This window comes from Microtus oregoni, unplaced genomic scaffold (genome assembly GCF_018167655.1).
Source record: "Microtus oregoni isolate MIOR12 unplaced genomic scaffold, Mior012 000018F_ref0000195, whole genome shotgun sequence".
NCBI classification, from domain to species: Eukaryota; Metazoa; Chordata; class Mammalia; order Rodentia; family Cricetidae; genus Microtus; species Microtus oregoni.
In genome coordinates this window covers 13,810,817-13,832,469 of record NW_024543077.1, presented here as the reverse complement: position 1 = coordinate 13,832,469, position 21,653 = coordinate 13,810,817, and the positions used below count along the sequence as shown (strand labels likewise).

The following is a 21,653-nucleotide window of genomic DNA, read 5'->3' as shown; positions in this document are numbered from 1 at the left end:
AAGATTACAATATGATATAGATAAAAACAATTAGAGGGTAAGAGTATTCATAAAGTGTGAATGACAGAAGACTGTGTCTCACAGCCCCCGTTGCTGTGCAGTCCTCCAACTTGTTCCCAAGATTTTCCCGAATATAAGCAAACGTCTGACACGTTGAGTTAACATTTAAAAATTCGCCTCAGTTTTGTAATCCCCGCAGTGCAGAAGTTATTAAAGCTCCAGCCTGCAGACAGCCAGGAAAATCTCGGCATTGTTTGGCTTTCCTATAACAAGAAATAATTAATATGAAAGTTTCATTTCCATAACTTTTAGATCACACATGTAGGCTTCAGAAGCAAAAAGAAATACATGAAATGATTGATAGAGAAGAACGTAATTCGCAGTAAAATCTAAAATCCTATAAGGATAAGTTGAAAGCATTGACTAGTGGGGTATTTTAATTAACATCCATATGGATTATACAGAAAGGGTTGAATTAATATGACTGATTGGAAGATATTGTTATGATCAGAGGAAAGGTAATGTATAGCGGTAGAGACTGATGCTGTTGGAGATTCTCTTCAACCTTATTCGGGTTCAGTTAAAATTTAGTGAAGAACTACCAAGTGCCCAGCCCTACTGGACAGTTTCATAGTTGTTATTGTCTTTGTTGTGAGCACAACTGTGAGAGAGCCTGCAGAAATCTGATACATCTTAGACTATGTACATACCTTACAAGAGATAGTCAGAGGATTCTTATCCTGTTCTCCTGGCACCAAGGGTGGTGCTCCCTACTTCATCAAGTTTCTTTCTCGAATGCATTGTTTGGCAAGAGTAGGAGAAAACAGAACCCTAGTGCAATATATTTCCTCATATATTAAAGTTTGACTAATGAAAAATAAATATTTCTAAGCCGAGTGTCACAGTTACCACGATCAATAGTGCTGCCTGAAATAGAACTTCCATGTTCTAAGACTTAAATTAGCTTTAGCCATTCTTCCCAGAAAGCTGAAGAAAAGAAGTAAGAGAGCTCCTCACATTTGTAGAGAAATTGCTGCCTGTTTTATAAATGAAGATACCTAGTCTTTCCCAAGCCCATGCTGTTACTGCCCTCTCAACTCTCACAAACTCAAGTCAGAGTGAAGTTGATGCTTCTGCACAGCTGTGGTTTGGCTGGTACAACATGTTAAGAGAAGGTGAGTGTGCATTTGCATCTTGGAGTTGTATTGGTGAATCACCACCCATGGGCTTCTCTGCCAAATGCAACCTTCTTCTGTTTGCACCAGAGCTGTGCAGGCTGTACCAGCCATGTTAAGAGAAGGTGAGTGTGCATTTGCATCTTGGAGTTGTATTGGTGAATCACCACCCATGGGCTTCTCTGCCAAATGCAACCTTCTTCTGTTTGCACCAGAGCTGTGCAGACTGTACTGGGCAGAGACGATTTTCTCATTTCTTTTGGATGAGCCTAACAGAGCTTTTGAATGCACTCTTTGTTCCCAAATCCCGAGGACACAATGGAGATTCATCAACAATGACTTGTTTCTTTTTGGAGTGTCAAAAACAATTGAGATAAGCAATGCTTAGAATCTGATCTGCACTTCAAACACATAAGTGATTCTGAGCTCTCTTTTTAAAAGAGGCATCCGTGTTAGATTGCTTGACTGATTCATTGTATAAGTCACAAGGAACTGTACAAAAGTCAAGGTGATGTGTATTGCCTATATTCTACACATCAAATCCTTTCTACTTTTGTTTACTAATTTTTTTCTTTAAATCATCCACTCATCATCATTTCAAACATGGCCAACTTTTCCTAATATAAGATTTTCTAGACTCTGTGCTATCACTTAATCCATTTGTATTTATTCTGATTCTTAAACTCACTTTATTTTTCACATACCTATGAATGTTATATTATTTTAAATAAATGAATAAATGGTCATCTTCCTTTCCTAAGCACTTAAATGATTTCTGATTGCTTTTAGAATAAAACACATGCATTGCTGCCCACTATTCTGTGTTCCAGCTTTTAAATTTTTCTTCTTACACAAGATGTATAATTCTGCCTATGTGCTCTTTTGCATACAACTTGATTTCTTCCCCCTTTTATGGAGTCAACTCTTACATATGGAGTTGTAATTAGTAGATGGGTGTGTCTGGTGTGTATCTGTGTAATACACATGCATGTTCATGTGTGTATGTAGAGGCTAGAAGTCAACATCTCATACCTCTTTCACTTGCTCTCCACTTTGTCGTGAGGCAGGGTCTCTCACGGAAGCAGGAGCCCATGGATTCAACTAGATGAACCCCCCAAGAGCATCAGGGAAAAGCCTTTGATTTTCCTTTTCAGTTTTGGGATTTCAAATGTATGCTTCCGTGTCTAGTTTTTTATGGAGGTGCTATGAATTTGAACACAGGTGTTCATAGTTGACAAGCAAGCAGTTTACTGACTAAGACACCTCCCAAGTCTCCAGTTCTTATTTTTTCATGGAAGCCCAATTTCTTTGCCATTAAACTCTCCCAGTATTGCATATCTTTTTTTCCTGACTTGTGTTACAGTTATAACTGTATATTCTTTGAGATATTTGATGATTCACTATCCTTTCCTCGAGGCAAAAAGTTTTACATGCTTTGAGTGTTATATACTTACCATTATTCTAAAGCCAAAACACTGTAAACAACGTCTTAGAAAACTCTTTTGCTCTTACCTTGACTTTTCATGTGGTTCAATCTCATCTTCAGGAAAACATACCACATATAATTCAGTCAAATTTAAGAAGTATTTATTGACTTTCCTTTGACTTATATTTTTCTGTAGATGTCCCATTTATTTGCAACTGTTGAAAACCAACTTAAGGAGAAAGAGTTGTGCCTACTTCTTCAAATCTGACTTTCTTCTCAGTCTTTCAGTTTTCGATCACCCTGCTCTGCTGTAGGAAATCCTTCAGCCAGTAGCCTTTAAGTTACCTGCCCAGTTGGGCATGGCCTCTTATACTATAAATGTCGATGTAATGCACACGCTCGCTCTCCTTCTAGCTGCTGGACTTGCTTTCTGTTCCCTGTTTGTGAAAGGACTGTGATCTATGAGTGTACCCCTAAATAAACAACCCCTTATTATACTCAATTCTGAGCTTGTGTGGTATTTCATTTTAGCATCCGTGTTCACTACTCTATGTAGCTTCCGCTGACTTTTATGATAATGAACACATTGATCCCATCAAATTTTGGCATGAAGATATTAAAGACATTGCTTTGACCCTATCAAATTTCTCACCTAATGTTCTTTCATCAACCCCTGTATAGTTTATTATCTTTTGCTGGAAATGTCCTTTTCTTGGTTTTCATGATACCATGTTATTTAGGCTTGTCAATTACCTCACTGACTACTACTTATTAATGTTTAATGAGTACATTAATATATATATATATATATACATACTCAGATCATGTGAAGCATGGTTTATTAAGATTAAAACTTTAATTATCTATACTGTCTTTTAAAAATTATATGAAGCCTTGGTCACAGGTCCTCTATATTTCCTTATTTATATTTTTATACCCCAAACTACCTTGTTCATAAAATGGTCTGCTACTAGAAAATGAATGGTCTACCATTAAATTTAAAATTGCCAGTTAAAGGTTATTGATAATTAGCAATTATACCCACATTTATTGATTATATTGGATATAGTTCTTTACTGGCTCATCTCTAATGGCTATTATACTTTATAGAAGAACAGGTAGATGTGGCAAAGTATACTAAATTAATCAGAAGGACTTTGTATGTGATAAGCCCTTAATGACACCATTCTCTGGGGTTCCTTTGTGTCCGTCATCTGTCCATAGTGGGAAACTCTTAGGCCTCCCTCCATTCATGATTTCAGGGAATCCCAAAATTAGGGAATTAGCAAGGTAAGGCCAGCACTGACTATTATTAACAAAATTAATTAAAATGTATGCAATATTAACTGTCGTGATATGGCCACTCATGGCAATGCCCTATTTGAATAGAATTGTAGGCTTTTACTTTTACACAAAAATTAATAGATAGCAGTGTTGAAATATATCAGAAAGTGCTCATATTTGCTCTTCACTATAGCTGCATAGAGCATAGTTAATGCTCAGAGATAGATAAAATTTATATTAAATGCTTTTATAGTCATGTCAATGGAAGTATACATGCCACAGTTTTGAATGTTTTCATCGATGAGCAAGTTTGAGCTTATTGTCAGAATTCTCACACCAGTAAGAATCTTTGAGACTGTTTAAAACCAAATGATGGCCACAAAGTTTCTATAACATTCTCTCTCTATTTTCCTCTCTCTTCCTTTTGCTGGACCGTGATTGAGTTCACGTTCCCTCTCTGTTAGTTTTGGGAACTGAGGCTTTTCTGTGAGCACATGTGGTGCCAAGCACTATCTCTAGATACTGACTGTGTATTACACACATGCAAAGTTCCTCAGCCTGTGAGAAATCTTCTCCTAGGATATACAGAAAAGCAAAGTTCAATTAAACTGTACAATTAATGCATGATCACTTCTGAACAGAGCGCAAAGCTTTCTTTAAGTTGTTCTGTTCTCTTCTTAGGGACTTAAGGTCAGTTTCAAGAAGGGAAATTACTATTCTTTCAAAGTTGCCTCCCCTGATTTATATTCTTGTAATGACCTCTTCAGAACCTCTTCCGTTTTGACTTGTAAACTCAGTTTAACAGATTGGTTCAAGGCTTAGTGACAGGTAAGTGCACCTGTTGGGATAGACGGACAGATGAGTGACTGAAGCAGGGCAGATACATTTCCTAGCCATACATCGATTGTTTTTTTCTTTTACAAAAAGGAATCAGAAACTTTCCCCCTTACTTAATATGGAAATAAATTTTTAAAAATTGCTTAGATTCTCTCGTACTTTTGTCCTTAAGAAGTCTAATAGGACTTCTTAATTGGACTTAGGAAGACCAATGCGACAAGAAGCAGACAAATTTTGGAAAATTTACTCAACTTCTCGGTTTTTATGGTCATTTTTCTCTGTGTCTCATTAGTCACATCTCAGTGTTTGAGGGGAACTGAGCAGATAGGATGTTTTCAGAGTGGCAACTGAAAACTAATAAAACATCTCTGACTATTATTAGTAACCTGAATAAGTGGACAGCAATTAAAATTTAAATTTATATATAGCAATCACTTTTCTGTATAACAACTCCTGATTCAGATTTGTGATGCTGAATTCTATCTTTTTTATTGACAAAATTTACTTATAGGAGTTGCATGGCTAAAAGAAATATCAAAGTTCAATAGCACAATTTTAAAGATGAGTAAAATGAGCCCCAGAATGATTTAATTAACGATAACTCTGTTTATTCAATGAATACGTATTGATCTTCTGCTATGTAGTATTTGCCCTTCTGGGTAACAGAGAAGCAGCTGTGAAAAAGCTGTTCCACTCCTGTGGTGAGATCAACAATCACACATGAGTGTGAAGGGAAGGCAAGCTGAAGTGTGCAAGTGAACTAGCTGCTATAGGAGGTCAGAGTGGTAAGAAGTCTAACAGAACCTAAAGGAGGGAGAGGAGAGAGAGAGAGTCAGTCAGTACAGGGGCTGTTTACAAGGCTGCTGGGCTGCCAAGGGAGATGCACGACAGGGATCCAACAAGATGGGTGAGGCGAAAGCGTTAGACATCAAGACAGACACGTCAGTAATGTTGTGAATATGCAAGAACCTTGCAAAAAAAAAATCTTTGGAGGCTTCTAAGCAGGAAATGACATCCAGACTTGTATTTTTAGAGAAGCTGTGATTTATTTGATTTACTCTTTGTTGTTTTGCTACAGCCAGGCACTTGATGACAAGAGCCTCATAAACCTGTAAGTGGCTCTTTTCAGAGCCCTCAGGAAAGACAATGGCGACTCTCTCAACATAAGTGTTATCCAGTCATGGTTTTACAGGCATGCTGGATTTATACCCCAGTCTCATCTTTGGAGGCTTTAAATTGTCGTGTTCGTTTTGCCTTGTAAGACAGGGTCTCCTGTGCAGCTCGGGTTGGCTTCTCATTCACAATCCCACATCTGAGTTCAAGTGCCGGCCGTGCACCTCTGTGCTGCTACCTTTGGTCTTCTTTGACACGGTTCCTGGAAAAGGATCTTTTAGAAATTTTTCTCCCTTTCTTTTTATTAAACAAGGGACTTGATCTAGCATGCTCTTTTCTGTGGTTGCAAAGGGAAATGATTAGCTTAATTGTTTTGGCTGTTGTTTCTTACCCAACAGCTAATTCCTACCTATGAGGCACGATTCATCTTTATGTCTATTAGATTCATTTCTTGTTTCCTATTCCCATTGCCACTGCCCTAGTTTGGGCCATCATTACCTCTCACTTGGAGTGTGGCCAGAACCTGCCAGCTCATCTCCCTGCCTCCCAAACCTTTATTTCCTCATATCTATCTTCATAGTGTGCTTTCAGATATCATTGTATGAGTGCCGTTATAAGTTCCTCTCTGCGTACAAAAGAAGTCTTACCCATTGCTCCATCTTCGGTGAGAGTTTTACCTTCTACACGGTCCCATCACGTGTCCTATCCTTTAACTAAGCCAGCTCATGCAAGGAAATCCCAGGCTTTCCACACCTTTACACAAGCTCACAGTGTGATTTCCCCTTCTCGAGATCTGAACAAGTTTTCAGGGTCCAGGATATGCAAGCAAAATTTGCACGACGACTTCCACAGTCACGTTAAGAAGAAGTATCATGACTCTCTTGGCCTCAGAGCCTAGACCCGAAACTTTCCTATTACCTCGTTACATTGGGATATGTTGCTGGTCTCCTGTGAGATTTTATGGTCCTTGTACATGCATACGTACTATTCTCTCTGACTTCAGTATATCATCTAATGCCTTGAAAGTAGCAGACACTTAAAGATCATCATTGGATTGATGTCACTTTTTCATGACATTTTAAAATATTCATATGAGGTTATTTTGTTAGAGATGCAAAATGCCTTTAGGAAAATAGCATAATTTGTGGATTGAAATTAAAAATGTAACAATTCTTATTTTTAAAGTGTAACATATGGAGGGCAGAAATTGCATCAATATTTTAGCATGGAATGTGCCTCCTGATTAAATTTAAAAATTAAAATAGAATTTATCCATTCATGAAATAGTTATTAAATATTGCTATATGTTCCATTTATTATTATAAATTTACTTATAAAGAGGCTACGAGATGTCTTCTGATCATTAAGATAAACCCATCTTAAGTTTCTCCTCTCTACATTGTATAAGCTTTGATAGAGAAATCTCTATATAAAACCTCTTTAACATTTATAAAGTTATAATTTTATGTTAACATATTTAATGTTTATTTGTTTTATGTGGGTAAGTGTTTTTCTTGGTTTTATGTACACGTGTGGCTACTGCCTTAGAGTTCAGAAGAGGGCATTAGATCCCCTGGAACTGACATTATGGATGGTTGTAAGTCACCATGTGTGTATCAGAAATCAAACTCTAGTCCTCTATAAAAGGAGTAAGTGCTCAGCCACCAAGTCTTATATCTAGCCCCTATTTATTATTTTCTTATAGAAATTAAAAAGAACTTTGAGTGTAGGGTAGGGGGTTGTGAGCCTTGAAAGGAGGAAGTATGGATGGATTCCATTAATGTGTAAAGTATGGCTGTGTGAAAATATCACACGGAACCCTCTAATTTGTATAATAAACATGATAATAATAAAAATTATAATGATACATTTTTATAAAAAGCTTGCAATCTTTTCACTCTAATACGTGGTACTAAGCATATATGGTTAGCAAGCATTTGTTGCAAAATTAGTGCTTGTCCTGGTTCACACAGACCAAGTAGGAAATTTCAAATAAAATATCCAAGGAAGTAAATGTAATGTATCTAACTGTGCCCTAAGGAAGGCAACGTTGCGCAATGTTTATGGGAATCAAAGAACTTAGGAGCTGTCCGAGTTGTTAGTGTTGCTCCAATCTGGGAAATGCAGAGGGACAAGAAGCACCAGCCATACAGCTGCTATAGCAGAAGACTGGGAATGGAGAGATACTGATATATCGCCTAGGTCCCCAAGCTTAAGAGTTTTCCTGAAACAGTATGTGAGTATTTCCTGTGGATTGATTGGACAGATCCTGTGGATCAGTCATAAGTGAAAAGAACTCAGCACACAAGTTAAGGCCTGGACGGACACTAGAACACCAAGAATGAGAACCGTGTAAAGTGGGATGAAGGAGCAAGGGCTGAGGAGGTATGGTTCGACAAAAGAAAACTGTGCTGGGCAACGTAGGAGCTGAAGCCTCAGAAATGGAAAGGAATTCCCACCAGCATGAGTGCTCATCCCCGGTACCTCAGAGACTTAACCCTAAAAATCTAGGCTCACAGAATGTTTTATGATGGCCAGGTATGAACTTTGTCCTCACACTCTCCTACCCACCCTGCCTTCTACCCCTAACTTTGCAGATGTCAGAACAAGCATCAGCAAGAGAAACAAAGAAGCAAGGGTGATAACCCCTGGGAGGGTGCTGCTTGCTTTTCCAGGTGTTAACCCAAAATATGCGCGTGCTATCATGGACAAATATTTACCTATAGTGCTCAAAGTTTCAGTCATTATGTAGATTTAGGCATACACATTTTTTAATGAAGAATGTTTAGGAGTTAAGGTTTCTCACTATTTTATGACATGATCATTTATTACTGAATGAATTTTAAATAAGAAGAAATGAAAATAAACTTAGTTTATTATTCTACCTATATTCTATGTCTGTCAAAATGTGACCATTCAGGCCTGTGTAAGACTGTGTAGATGTTTTGGATAAAACTTTGATAAGACAGATTAAAACAGCACAGACTTTGATGATTGTGAAATTAGATTTAAATATAGGCTTGTAGAACGGAGGAAGAAAATGCATTCAAAGTGAAGTTCTGACTGTGCTGATGTACAAGGCCTATGTTGGGAGAAAACAGAAAGCAGATGTTGGCATTGAGGAAGACAGCAGGAAGTTATTTTTAAATGAGTTTTCATTTAATTCTCTGAAAACCTAGGAATGGAAGAGATAAGTCAGGTATTTATTAGGATTCTCTTTTGAGAGGATGCCTCTGTGGATCCATCCTGGGGGCTCACACATGCTAAGAAAAGTTCTGTATTATTATGTGTGCTGGGTTGAATGAAAATGTCCCCCATAGGCTCCCTTTTAGGAGCTGTGGCCTTGTTGGTGTAGGTGTGGCCTTTTTGGAGGAAGTGCATCACTTGGCTTTGAGGTTTCAGAAGCTCAAGCCAGGCCTAGTGTCACTTTCTCTTCCCATTGCCTGCAGATCCAGAGGTAGAACTCTCAGCTACCTCTCCAGCACCACGTCTGCCTGCATGTCACCATGCTTCGTGGTGTCATGACAATAGACTAAACCTCTGAAACTGTAAATCCCAATTAATTTTTTTTCTTTATAAGAGTTGCCATGGTCATGGTGTGTCTTCACAGCAATAGAAATCTAAGAGACTAAGTTCCTCCTCTAGCACATTTTTCCCTTTATATTTTGAGACAAAGTTTTGCTTAGTTGTTTAGCTGGCCTTGAACTTGCTTAATAGTTCCACTGATGCTGAACTTTCATTTCTTCCTTCTCAGCTTCTTGAGTAGTCAGGATTACAGGCTGGTATCACTGGGCACAAATCTTTTTTGGTTGTTGTTTTATTTTAATGTCACATCATGTTTAGTATCTGCATTTCAGTATCTCCTGTATACAGTTATCTCTGGGTGGTAACTAAAAGTCTGACAAGTAAGTAAGTAAAGCTTTGGAGATGCTAAAAATGCTGATGAAGACTGAGAGAAGAAGGATGCTTGTTGTGCTTTGTTTGGACGGTGGTACAAATGAAGACACACATTGTCATGAAAAAGTAACCAACGGAGAGCAACCAGAAGTGAACTATATTGGCAATTCCAAGATTGTAAACTACATCCTTGAGACCTGGAATCTGTAACTATGATAAAAAGAAATGGTTTGGATGATGATGGTTTTTGCCTTTATAAGCCTGATGTGTAGGGAACCTCCTGTAGTAGTACCTTCAACTGGTGGCCCTGTAATCAACAAAAGGTCAAGAAAGCCAGGCAATGTGACTTTCAAACACTGTGATGTCAGAGATTCTCAGGCTCTAAGAATGTTTGAAAGCGTGCAGGGCTAGGTGTTACTGCTGCTTTCTTTATGAAATTGAGTGAAGTTGTGAGGACTCCCTGGGAGCAAAACCTGGTACCCCAGTCTGAGGCCCCTGCACCCTCTGCTGCCCATCCAACATTCTCTCTTCAGCATTTTTCCCATGTGGTTCTGAGCGCTGCTTGGGAAACTATTTTTGTGAGGTCTGCCAACCTCAACTAAGCAACCATTCACTTGAAATCAGTAGGAGCTGAGTGGAGAAAGTAAGTTGCCAAATGAGGTTCTCCTCACCCCTGCTGCCCTGCAAATTTGGAGGGGGTGGAGAATTAGGACAAAGCAATGCTTTCCTATGTCCTTTAGATTGCAAAAATATAGCCATAAAGATCACATCAGTTTGAAGAGGACAGAGACAAATCAGGTTTCTGATCTTCGAAAAAGAAATGTTTTCACTAATGCATTATTTAAAATGTCAGTAGTTTTGCTTCTCAGTATCATAGCAAAAAATGAAGAATAAAGAAAGAAAGCAAGAGATTTTCTAATGTGAAGCCTACAGAAAAGATGATGGCTTGCCAGTATTTATGTATTTTATAAGAATTTGCTGCGGGTAACAGAATTGCCTTTGCGATGAAAATAGGAGATTTCTAGATAGTCATCCTGCTCATATAACTCACAGAAGCTGCTCTATTAGTTGAACTTAATTAATAAATAATTGACTTGTGGAATTTAGACAACTGGTTTATCTAATTATTCTAGAATGATGTGTCAAATCATTTGGTACAAGCAACTTGCAGAATGTAGGACCATTATTCCATGCTAAATCAATATGTACTGAATATTTGAAATCCAAGTACTCCAAAACTCCCACGCTAAATCTTTAACTTTCAATAAGATAGTATCTGCAGGTGAGATCCTTGAAGAGACAGATTTGAATGTCTGTATTATGCCAGGGTTCTCATGACAGGACTGGTAAGCACAGGCAACAGTTTTCTCTTCCTCCTTCTCATGTGTGGACACCCTAATAGCATCATACTAGGGAGAAGTTGCACCCCAAATCTTCTTGTTGCTTGACCTTGGAGTCCTTAGTGTCCAGAAATGTTTGCCGCTTATGGTATTTTCTTATAGTGTCCTGACAATACTAACTGAGAAATGCTTCTTGAACTTGAACTTTTCTCACAAATAACCTGAAGCCCAGGCAGTCTATAGATTTTTAACCCAAGGTTTAACTGTATTAGTTGTTTCTGCTAGTCTGGGCTGTGTCTACCCAATAGTCTTCATTTTAAAGTGATTCTGAGGTCAGCTTTTCTGGGCGATTGTTTGCTAAGTCCTGTTTATGGAAGAGGTAGCAAGTGGCTGCCTGTGGAACAGGACAGAGAGTGGAACTGATATCCTCTCTCCTTTTCCTGAAACATTCCAACTTCTTCCATGTGAGGTGGCACCAGTTTCTGTTCCATAACACACAGTGCGGTCATAGCTTAAGATCTTAGAAGAACCATGGGAAGGATGAGTGCAGAATATCACTTAATCTTTTTCTTGGAAAAATCTTCATTTGTTCAAGTGATGGTCTACCTCATTCCAAATTATTGAATTCTGAGCATTGATGAAGCCAGATCCACAGGGTGACTTATCTTCTACAGAACAGTGATGAAGACAAAACTCCATATTCTTTAAACATCCCTACCAGGCTGGGTGAAGTTAGTTTTCTGAAAATTAACCCTGATGCCTCAGTTTTGTTTCTGAGACTGTGCACACAGGAGGATGTAGAGATGTGTGTTTTTTTGTGCTTCTTGAATGAGATACTTCAGTTTAAGATTTTGAGAGTTGCATAAACCAAGGCAGGTGTTAGAAGACTTAGTTTTAGAAAGCAGAGCATTAAAAATTACTCAAATATTTTTTCAAAATGCAGGCACTGGTCACTGGACAACTGGGTCTAAGCCTCACACTGTGGCTTATCATCAGTGGGCTGGCCATCACTATCCCCAAGCTTGACAGAAATTACTGGGATTAAGGAATCAGCAAATAGGGGGTCTCTGCTTGTTCAGGAAAAAAATGAGATGTTTCAAAATAGAAACAGTTAATTATTTCCTTCAGATCTTGTTTTCTCCTTGAGGCAGATACAAATTCCAACTGTTTCTGACCTTGTATTGCCATCTCTCAAATTGGCATGTCTTTTGACATATTTTTGAAAGATATTTTCCATTATGCTGTATTCACTAACATATGGTGTATTGGAACTGCTAAGTAAAATACAAAATATTACCAGTGATCTATCTGCTATGTATTATTAATAATCGGGGGAAGCAACTTCCACCAGATGGAGGGACAGATCTGGGATATCCAAGATAGCTGGAGTATCTTCCTTCCTTCCTTCCTTCCTTCCTTCCTTCCTTCCTTCCTTCCTTCCTTCCCTCCCTCCCCCCCCTCCCTCCCTCCCTCCCTCCCTCCTTCCTTCTTCCCTCCCTCCCTCCCCCTCCTCCTCCTCCTCCCTCCCTCCTTCCTTCCTTCCTTCCTTTCTTTCCCTAATTTCAGAAAAAAAAAATCTTAGTGTAAATCACAATCTGAGAAGGATCTTTGAGTGAAGACTCAGGTCTCAGGTCTTCAGTGTTACGGCAATATGTGTAAATCTATGCCCAGGTCAAAGAATCTGAGATGGGATCTTTTACAAGGCAGCCCTATCGATTGAGCAGGCCACTTTACTTCTCTTATTCCTGGTGCATTATAAAGTGAGAATCTCTTTGCCCTTCCAAATGTAGGCTGCTGGATATATTACAGATTAACATCCCAGTGCATAAAAATACCGAGACTTACATAAAGATGAACTGTTATTATTCCAGCTGGAAAGATTAACCTGATCCAAGTTGTACTAATCTACAGAACCTTTTCCAGCTCTTTCTGGGGGGAAATGATTAGGTTGTAAGAGGAGAGAGACAGGAAGATTTTCGTCTTGGAGGGCAGAAAGACTGTTTACCCCCTAGCTCTTTCAAGGAGTGCATTCTCGTCACTGTGTTTATTTTTGCAGACTGTGATGTTCATTGAAATCAGGCCCCGGGAAATTTATTTCTTTCACGTTTTCAGAGCTGGTGTTTATTTCTCAGCTTGTTAACAAATCTATCATCTTCCTCGATAGTTGCAGTTCTCTGATTTTTCCTTAGGCATATTTAATTATAAATAATGTTTCAGTTTATTTCTTCCACTGTACTTCCTTGTCTTGGGGAAGTGTTCTGTTTAGGGGTAGATGATGTCTTTGGCCTGTAGGACATTTCCGGGGTCCCATTCACTGCTCATTGTTTCCCTTCCTGTGGAATCATGCCCCTTCATTTGAATCTCAAAAACGACTTGTTGAATGAAAGAAAACTTGGCAAGGAAGCAAACTTGGTGGCAGTATATTTAACAATATAGTCCACGAAGTCTATCTTGGAGTTAGAAATAAGTTTGGGTTCTTGTTTAGTAACTGCACTTGGGCAAGAGACTGTATCTATTGGACCGTGATTTCTTTCGGCAAAAGACGCCCACAATATTTTCTTGAATCAACAAACTGCTGTAATAATAAACCAGACAGTCCTTATTATGCTATAGAAGGTCCTTACCACAGGACCATTGGCCAATAATGATCTATTATTAGGACAGGTCACTGGTTTTGTCTACCTGCAGAATCTAGCACACTATTTCTAGAAAACACAGGTGTGTGTGTGTGTGTGTGTGTGTGTGTGTGTGTGTGTGAGAGAGAGAGAGAGAGAGAGGGAATGAACTACTAACAAAGGGACAGATTGGTGTTGTGGCTCTACACATATTTAAATACTTACTTGAGCATTATGTGTTTAGCTTTAGCATATAACTATTTTTCATTTGATTAAAAATTTTGACCATTTTACTTTTTCCTGTGTGTTTGTGTGCATGTGTCTTTGTGAGTATGTGTGCCCATGTATGTGCTGGTATGAATTTATTTGTATGTGTGTATATGTGTACACGCATGCATACATGTGTGGAGGGTGAGAGATCTATGTCTGATGTCTTCCTTAAAAATTTTCAGCCTCACTTTTTGCAACGGTCTATCGTTCAACACAGAACTTACCCATTTGACTGAACTGACTGGGCAGCAGGGGCACAGGATCCCCATCTCTGCGTTCCCTGCTCTGGGATATGTGAGTACTGGGGAGTCAGGACCTCCCCTTGAGTGGCAAGTGCTTTTATAGACCAAACATCTTCTTTGCCCCTTATGGTATTCTAACCAAGGATTTAACATTTAATTTTTGAGTTGTTTCAACTTTATATATGCTTGTACGTTTTTGTATTTATTTGAACACTTTTGTGCCCTCACTACATACTCTAAATCTTATTTTGTTCTTAACAGATGCTAATAAATACTTTTTATCAGTTTTTGGTTTTGCTTTTTTCTTTGTTCCCTAATAGCTGACTTTTCTGGTTGTAGTCTTTGTATTAAGTGAATTTCTTCAAAAATATTCCACAAACTGTAAAACTCATCCCTGGTCTAGAAATAGTTATCTTAGTAATCCTGTGATGTAAGAACTTGTAAGTTCTTAAAAACTGTGTTTCAAGATTTCCGAAATTCAGTGAATATCTATGCTTGTCCAAATGGCTTTCTCTGCTAAAACAAAGCAATGATAATAAAAATATATTCTGACAAGGAACTAAGCATGAAAACTGCTTATCCATTCTGAAGAGTTACCATCTTCACAGGTGGCTTTGTTTGGAAACATGCTGTCTTGGTGTAGACTTTGTATGGATTACATATGAACAGTTTCTAGGTGTGTTTGTGTAAAGTACAGTGGGGGATTTTCCGGTTTTGTAATAGGGCTACTGATTTGATAAGAAAACAAAGTCTATGTGGAACATCACCTCTTAGAGTCCCTCTCTGGTTCCAGTCTACATTTCCTATACCAAGAAAATTGATTTTCCTTTTGTGCCTAGGGAAAATCATTTTGAGGATACTTGCCACAATGTGATAAATGGCACTATAAACACATTTTACAACTTCAGAAGGGACAACACTGACTTAAAATAGTTTGCTCCATGTAATCCAACTCAATTTCCTTAATATTATAGTTAGCTTTCTAGAGGTCCTTGTCCCCATGGCTCCCTTTGTCTGCACGGATGTCTCTGTGTAGTCTGATGCCCCACAAGGTAGAAATACAGCAGCACTTTGTGCTTTTGGCTGCTGATTCACCTCATTTAGAGTCAGCCACTGCTGGATTCACCAAGTGTACCCTGGAAGGGACTTCCTAGCCATTTGCTCCTCTGCTGTCTAGCAAAGCTTGTGTTTCACTGCCTGGGACTGGGAGAAACAATTGAGTGGGAGGGCGAGGCTACAGAGATATTTGCTGGAGAATCTTAAAGAAGCCTACACAAGGATGTCTGGGAACCAGATTTTAAGTGAACAAAGTAAAATCTTGCCCCCCCCCCCCCCGCCTTGTGGTTATTTCAGGCTTTTTATTTTTAAAGTAACCTTCACATATGGTTCCTCCATTTAAGCCTACATATATTTTATGTTAGTATATGCATGATGTGAGCTTACTTTTCAAGATACAGAGCTCTGAATAATGTATTCCTAATTCTGGCCTTTTTAGTTTGTATCAATATGAAGGGATCACTGAAAATTCTAACAGAATTACTATGCTGTGTTCACACTCAACTAACTCCCATACACCATTACATTCTTAGCACATTCTATTAATTATGGAAATCACTTTCATCTCAGTAGTTGAGTTTGCATGACAACAGCTTCTTGGGCTCATTGGAGCATCTGACCAGCATGTCACAAAACGCTCTTGCAGTGTGGGTGGTGACAGGGCTCTGTTGACAACAAATCTGCAATGAAAATATCTCACAAACGTGCAACCACTCAGAGCTTACTTATACAAGATCATCTGCATAGTCACATAGGTCACTAGTGTCAGCAAAGACAAGTTCCTCTCTTAGGGCAATCAGATAGATTGTGAGGACATATAGCCACACAAATACCTGTAAATGGTCACATATATATGTATATATACATACACATATATATAATTGAGCAAATATTTGGATATAGAATTGGTACCATGTGCTCTCTTTTATAAGCATGCATTTTACAAGTCCTGTATAAATGTTGCATTATGGCCTTAAATTACACAAGAGGGTCGAGTAGCCCAGAGAAGTAAATGATAAGGACCTAGTAATAAGGTAAATCAAATTCATGGAAGAATTAGGCCGAATGCCACAAAATTCTTAACAGAGAGAACCATTACAATATGAAATGGTGTTTCCATAAAAATCTGGAAGAAATCATTACATGAGCTATTTAAAAATCACACTGGACTAAAGCCCTCCAAAATATAGCAATGCTGTAGGCTCCTAGCCTACATTAGAGGTGGCAGGAGGAAGATGATCTGATGGTTTGTGTGGTCTCAGTTACTATGACTGTATTCATTTTGTGTGCTCCTCAGTAAATAATCTTCTATCATTTTACACTGCTTCTTGAGAGCAATTTCACCAAATTCATCTAATGTAGAATTGGATACATTCAGCAGACTCTCAAAAGAAGTGGGAAACAGAAAAGGGAGACAACTGTGTGTAAACATGAACCCCCTTTTAGGAACTGACTCCAGAGAAGACACGTTTTGACTCTATAGCTCTGGCCCTATTCCACCCCAGGGAAATGTAACCTGTCCTCCTCTTTTAGCCACAGAAATTAGAGATTTTTTTCTTTTTTTGAATGTCTTCTTGGGATGATATTGAGAGCAGAAAACGAACTGAAACATTTCATGCATAAGCCACTAGGATATATCTTGATAGCTACTAGCTAGAGCCCTCAAAAGATCATGGCTCATTTCAGAACCTACGATTACAAGAATGAACACAAAGAAGGGATCATTTAACTTGAAATAAAGTTAGAGCTGAAAGAAGAGGAGACTATTTCCACTGAAGCTGTAAGTTATTATTGCTGTGAATCTTGCAGAACTAGAGAATCCTCGACTAAATGTGTGTTTCTGATTGATCACCTGCCTTGCAGTAGAGATGAGAGACAGGTGACCTTTTAATGCCCTGGCTCTTTCCTTCAACATAGGTATTAATTCTAACATTAAAAAAAATTACTTGTTTTTTTGTTATCTTTGCATTTGTTTAGCTTACCAATTTTAATGGCAATGACATTAAATCAGAAGTGTGTTGTTGATGTTAGGCAATGTTGAAATAAGTAACAAGGTTTATACTTTCCCCCATATGTACACTGTAACTTTTTAAAGGTAGCCATTGTACACAATGAGTGAGTCACATAGTATGCCATAGTATATATTTTTATTATTTATAAAATCTGCAGCCTATTCACACATTTTCTTAATGTACTGATGGCATATAACTGAAAAATACTGAATAGAGGAGCAGGTCTTTCCTTTGTGCACTGACTGACAAATGTTATTTTTTTATGCATTAAGTTTCACAATTTATTGGTAAGGATACAACTTACAGAGGTAGATGTTCGCACCATTTTTTTTTTTTTGGGGTGTGTGTGAGTAGGTTGGACTTAAGACAAAGTTGTCTTGTCATATTGTTTTAGGCCCCTATGAGTGTAGATACAGTTTTCTTTGTTGTATGTGTGCGGGAATACGTCTCAAAATTTCTTCTTGAGTCCTTTGGCATCATGAGCACTTCACGTATCACTTAGCATATAAATAAATCAAGAGAGCCCAGGGCATGCCTATTCAAAATATCCTTGTACTCCTGTTTGGGGAATCAGAATCTAAAGGTGTGGACACCTCAAACCTACAGGTGTGGGGAACCTTCATAAACGTAAGACATTGCTATAACAAAGAGGAAAATGCCACCTTACTAAGGTCTGCTGTACGTTACCTTCAAGATTGTCAAATTATATTCAGCTGGTTTTAGAAGAAGACAAGGCAAATAACAGTACAGAACCCTCATCAGTTTCCTCACTCCCTTTGGTAGGGATTGCTATCCACAGGCATCTAGTGTACTGGAAATCTGGGTGTTTCGGGTAATGCTGACATCTACTACACTTATATACACAATAGCATCAAGCAACAACCTCAGACTGTGATAGGATAAACCAAAGTCAATCTAGAAACTAAGACAGGTAAATGAATATGTCCAAAAGAATGGTATAACCCACACCCACTCCTAAACAAAGTAGTCAAATGAGCACTTCTGGAGACCAGGAACACAAAGAAATTCAAGCAAAGAAACTCTAAGTAACGAGCTAATCTCAACTCACAAAAATCTTAACGTGCAATGTACCAATGAATGAATACATTGGGTATGTATACATTCAGGGTATCTATAAACATACATCTATTACTGTTTGAACAAGAGTAGAGATAGTATACAAGTTCATTAGTTGAATCGGTGACCACACATCTTGAAAAAGGTGGGGTTTTATTTATCTTCAAAATTTACAGTACTCTAAGATATTTTGAAAGAAGGTGTTCACCCCTTCAGTCCATCTCATCTTAAAGAGACACTTGCGTGTTCGTTACCTCTTGGAGGAACTAGAAGGAGATCTAAGGGAAATTCCTAAGAAACCAGCTTATTGGATATATCACCTAGTCTATTTTTGGACCGCGGATCTCCCGCCCTCTCCGAGTTATCTCACTGTCAGATAAGAAAATAGAACGGGATCAATGGGAAGATAGGCTTTGAGTCTGGTCCCCCCCCCCCCCCCCTTCAAGTCAAAAGGAGCAAAGGGTAGCGAGTTAGGGGTGATTTCCAAGCATTCTTGCCTGGGGGTGAACCCCTGTCTGCCCCTGTCTGCGGAGCTCATCCTGGCAGCATTGGGGTCCTGCTGACCGCTACCCACCTCGCCTGGCAACCTCCACACCCACATGGAGCTAGCAGGGTGTCAGCCGCTTAACACACAGTTCCTGTGCACAAAGCCTTTTAAACCCCCAAGCGAAGGAATCTTGAGCCCAGCGCAGAGCTGGATGGAGGCGGTTGGCGAATGAGACCTATACCCTGTACCTCTCGCTCCTTAGTAGCAGATCTATGATCCGAAATTGGCCTCTTCCTGGAGGGACAGTAGCGCGCGCGCACACACAAACTCTCACGCACACCCACATTGCGCCGGTGACCCACGTTTTCCCACCCCTGGCAGGTATGTAGAGACCGGTCCATGCTCTGCCTCAACTTTCCCCGCTTTGCCTGCCCCACGCCGTACCCGAGCTCCTGCGCCCTCGCTGGGCGCCCTCCAGAGGGACACATCCCCCTCTGGGCTTCTTACCTCTCACCGTCAACTCCTGGCAGGAACTGGAGCTGACCGCGGTGGTAGAGGCGGTGAGCCTGCACCCAAGCTCCGGCTCATGGTTGGTCCTCTTCATCCGACACAAAAGAGGGAGCTTGCTGCCTTTGTCCTTTCTAAATCCATGGGAGAACTTATTTTGCCCCTGAAATGGCCAACTTGTACGCGAAGCTTCCTGTCACAGTGCCCCCTGCCCCCGCCCCCGCCCGGCTGCGCGCTGGACCACTGCCCGGTGGCCCAGCATCCAGGCCTCCGAGTCAAGGAGGAGTGGGAAAAGGGAGGGCTGGAGGAGAAGAGCGGGAGGAGGTTGGCAAGAAGGGTACCCAGTGGTCTTCTGCAGAAGGGAGGGGAGCTTCAGAGCCCAGTCGCCTTCCTCCCCTTTGCAGCCAAACCCACTTCCTAGGCTGAGAAGCAACTTTCCTTCACCTTGGCCAGGCTGAAACAGTCTAACTGGGACTCAGGCAGAGAGGCACGGACCTTCTGACATCCTCTCCTCATTCTCTTTCTCCTTTTCCTCCCCCCTTCTTCCCTCCGTTTATAGGGGTGTATCTGCAGAGTCTTCCGTGAGCTACTGTACCTAGACCTGAGGGTTACAATACGGAAAGCCTGGCTGGGTTTCTGGCTTCTCCTGCCTCAAGGTTTGCAGCCCTTAGGCAATGCATGCAAAGGTCGGCGAATTTCGGAGCAGTGGCGTGAAGGGGCGTGGGGAGGTAGAGAGGGAGGTGGCTCCAAGTTTGAAGCTCTGCTAAGGCTGATGGCACGCGGGTGGGCAGGGACCCACAGTCATTCCTAGTAAGAACTCTCCTGTGGTCCCTGTGTGAGGCGCTGACCACACTTGGAGGAGACCGCGAAAGAGGGAGCAGTGTGAGCGAGTCAACCGGGGAGGCCGGTACGCAGCTCTGCCCCACACGCGGTTCAACAGCACATTGCGAGCCCCTGGGGAGGCTTGTGCAGCACAGTCTCTGGGTCAGCAGGGAGGGAGACGCTCCTGTTTCCTAGCAACGCTCATCAATCTTCTCGGGATGGCTCCCTCTGAAGGAATTCGATTGGACAGCCCCTTGAGAGAAGCCACGCCCCTTCAAGAATGCTGGGCTGCTGCTTTTTCGCATTCTCCCAAATTTCTTAGGCAGAAAAAGATTCTAGGGAAGTGCTGAGATAATCTCTTCTTTCTGATCCTCCGGTGCCACCACACTGCCTTCTCTGGAGCCACCCCTCGTCACTCCCCTATGAATATTTCTCTAACCCTACTTCGTGCTTAGCAGGATCTTCACATAACCTTTTCTTTTCTTTTAAAATTGAATAAATAAGCACCTTAAATCGGTGACGTAGGCACAAAGGAGAAAAAAGCACACGGAAAAAGCTTTAATAGGCTGCAAACTACAGATAGTATCGTAAAGGAAAAAACCCCAGGTTTCCATTCTTTGATTAGAAATGTATTACCTTTAATATCAAAACTGCAATTTCATTAATTTTTTCCATCCCGATGTACTAACTTTGTATTAACCAAGGACTGAGTTATATGAAGCCAGACACAATTAAACAAAATGCTTTAAATGCTACATTATCCTTTGATATTTAATGCGAAGTTGTTAAGCAACTGCTTTCTTTTAAAATCCAGCAAGAACATTTAAACTACAGAAATACTTCAGCACTGGTTCTCTGAGAAGAATGCTGATATTTAAAAGACACACAAGCTTATTATAATTCATTGTGCATGTCACAAAGTCTAAAAACTTAGAGATATTAAAATATATATAAAATGCTATTATACAGTGAAATGTTTGAAATGCCTGTTCTAAGTGGCCTTTTATCTCTGAAATGCAGGCCAAAAGAAAAGAAAATGGCTTTTCCTTTGCGTTTCATTACAGCTACTTAACATGTGACATTCAGCACAAACCTATCAGAACTGGGTGAGACAACTTTGAATGATTTCTGCTTAACAGACTCATAAACATCAAGGAACAAACACGTGGACAGTGGTGAAAGTAAAATCTGCACACTGTGAGGAAGCTATCATGTCAGATTTTGGTCCCTTTCGGAACGTTCCAGAATGTATCATGGCACATTTGTAAGACCCTTATCATAATCAGTTGATACTAAGAGTAACAGAGATCCAATGTTTTTATCTCATTAAAAAGGAAAAGTTGTGCCTGCAAAAGGGAAGAGCTGGTGTCTGGACTGATGGCATCTCTGTAGCCTGTGTGGAGGCTGCACACCACACTAAGGTCTACTATGAGCTGTGGTTGACACAGTGAAGCACACTACCAATCTGGTATCAATTTGGTTTTATGGGACAG

At 39.9% G+C, this 21,653-nt stretch overlaps 1 protein-coding gene across 1 annotated transcript in view; it reads right to left on the bottom strand.

Annotated features, from left to right (window-relative positions):
- The window catches only part of LOC121458618 (metabotropic glutamate receptor 3), a 213,086-nt gene extending 192,986 nt beyond the window's left edge, over positions 1 to 20,100 (bottom strand). Inside the window, exon 1 of the mRNA XM_041667932.1 lies at positions 19,339 to 20,100. The gene's annotated coding sequence lies outside the window, so the exon portion shown is untranslated. The remainder of the gene's footprint in view (positions 1 to 19,338) is intronic.
- Positions 20,101 to 21,653: the final 1,553 nt, after the last annotated feature.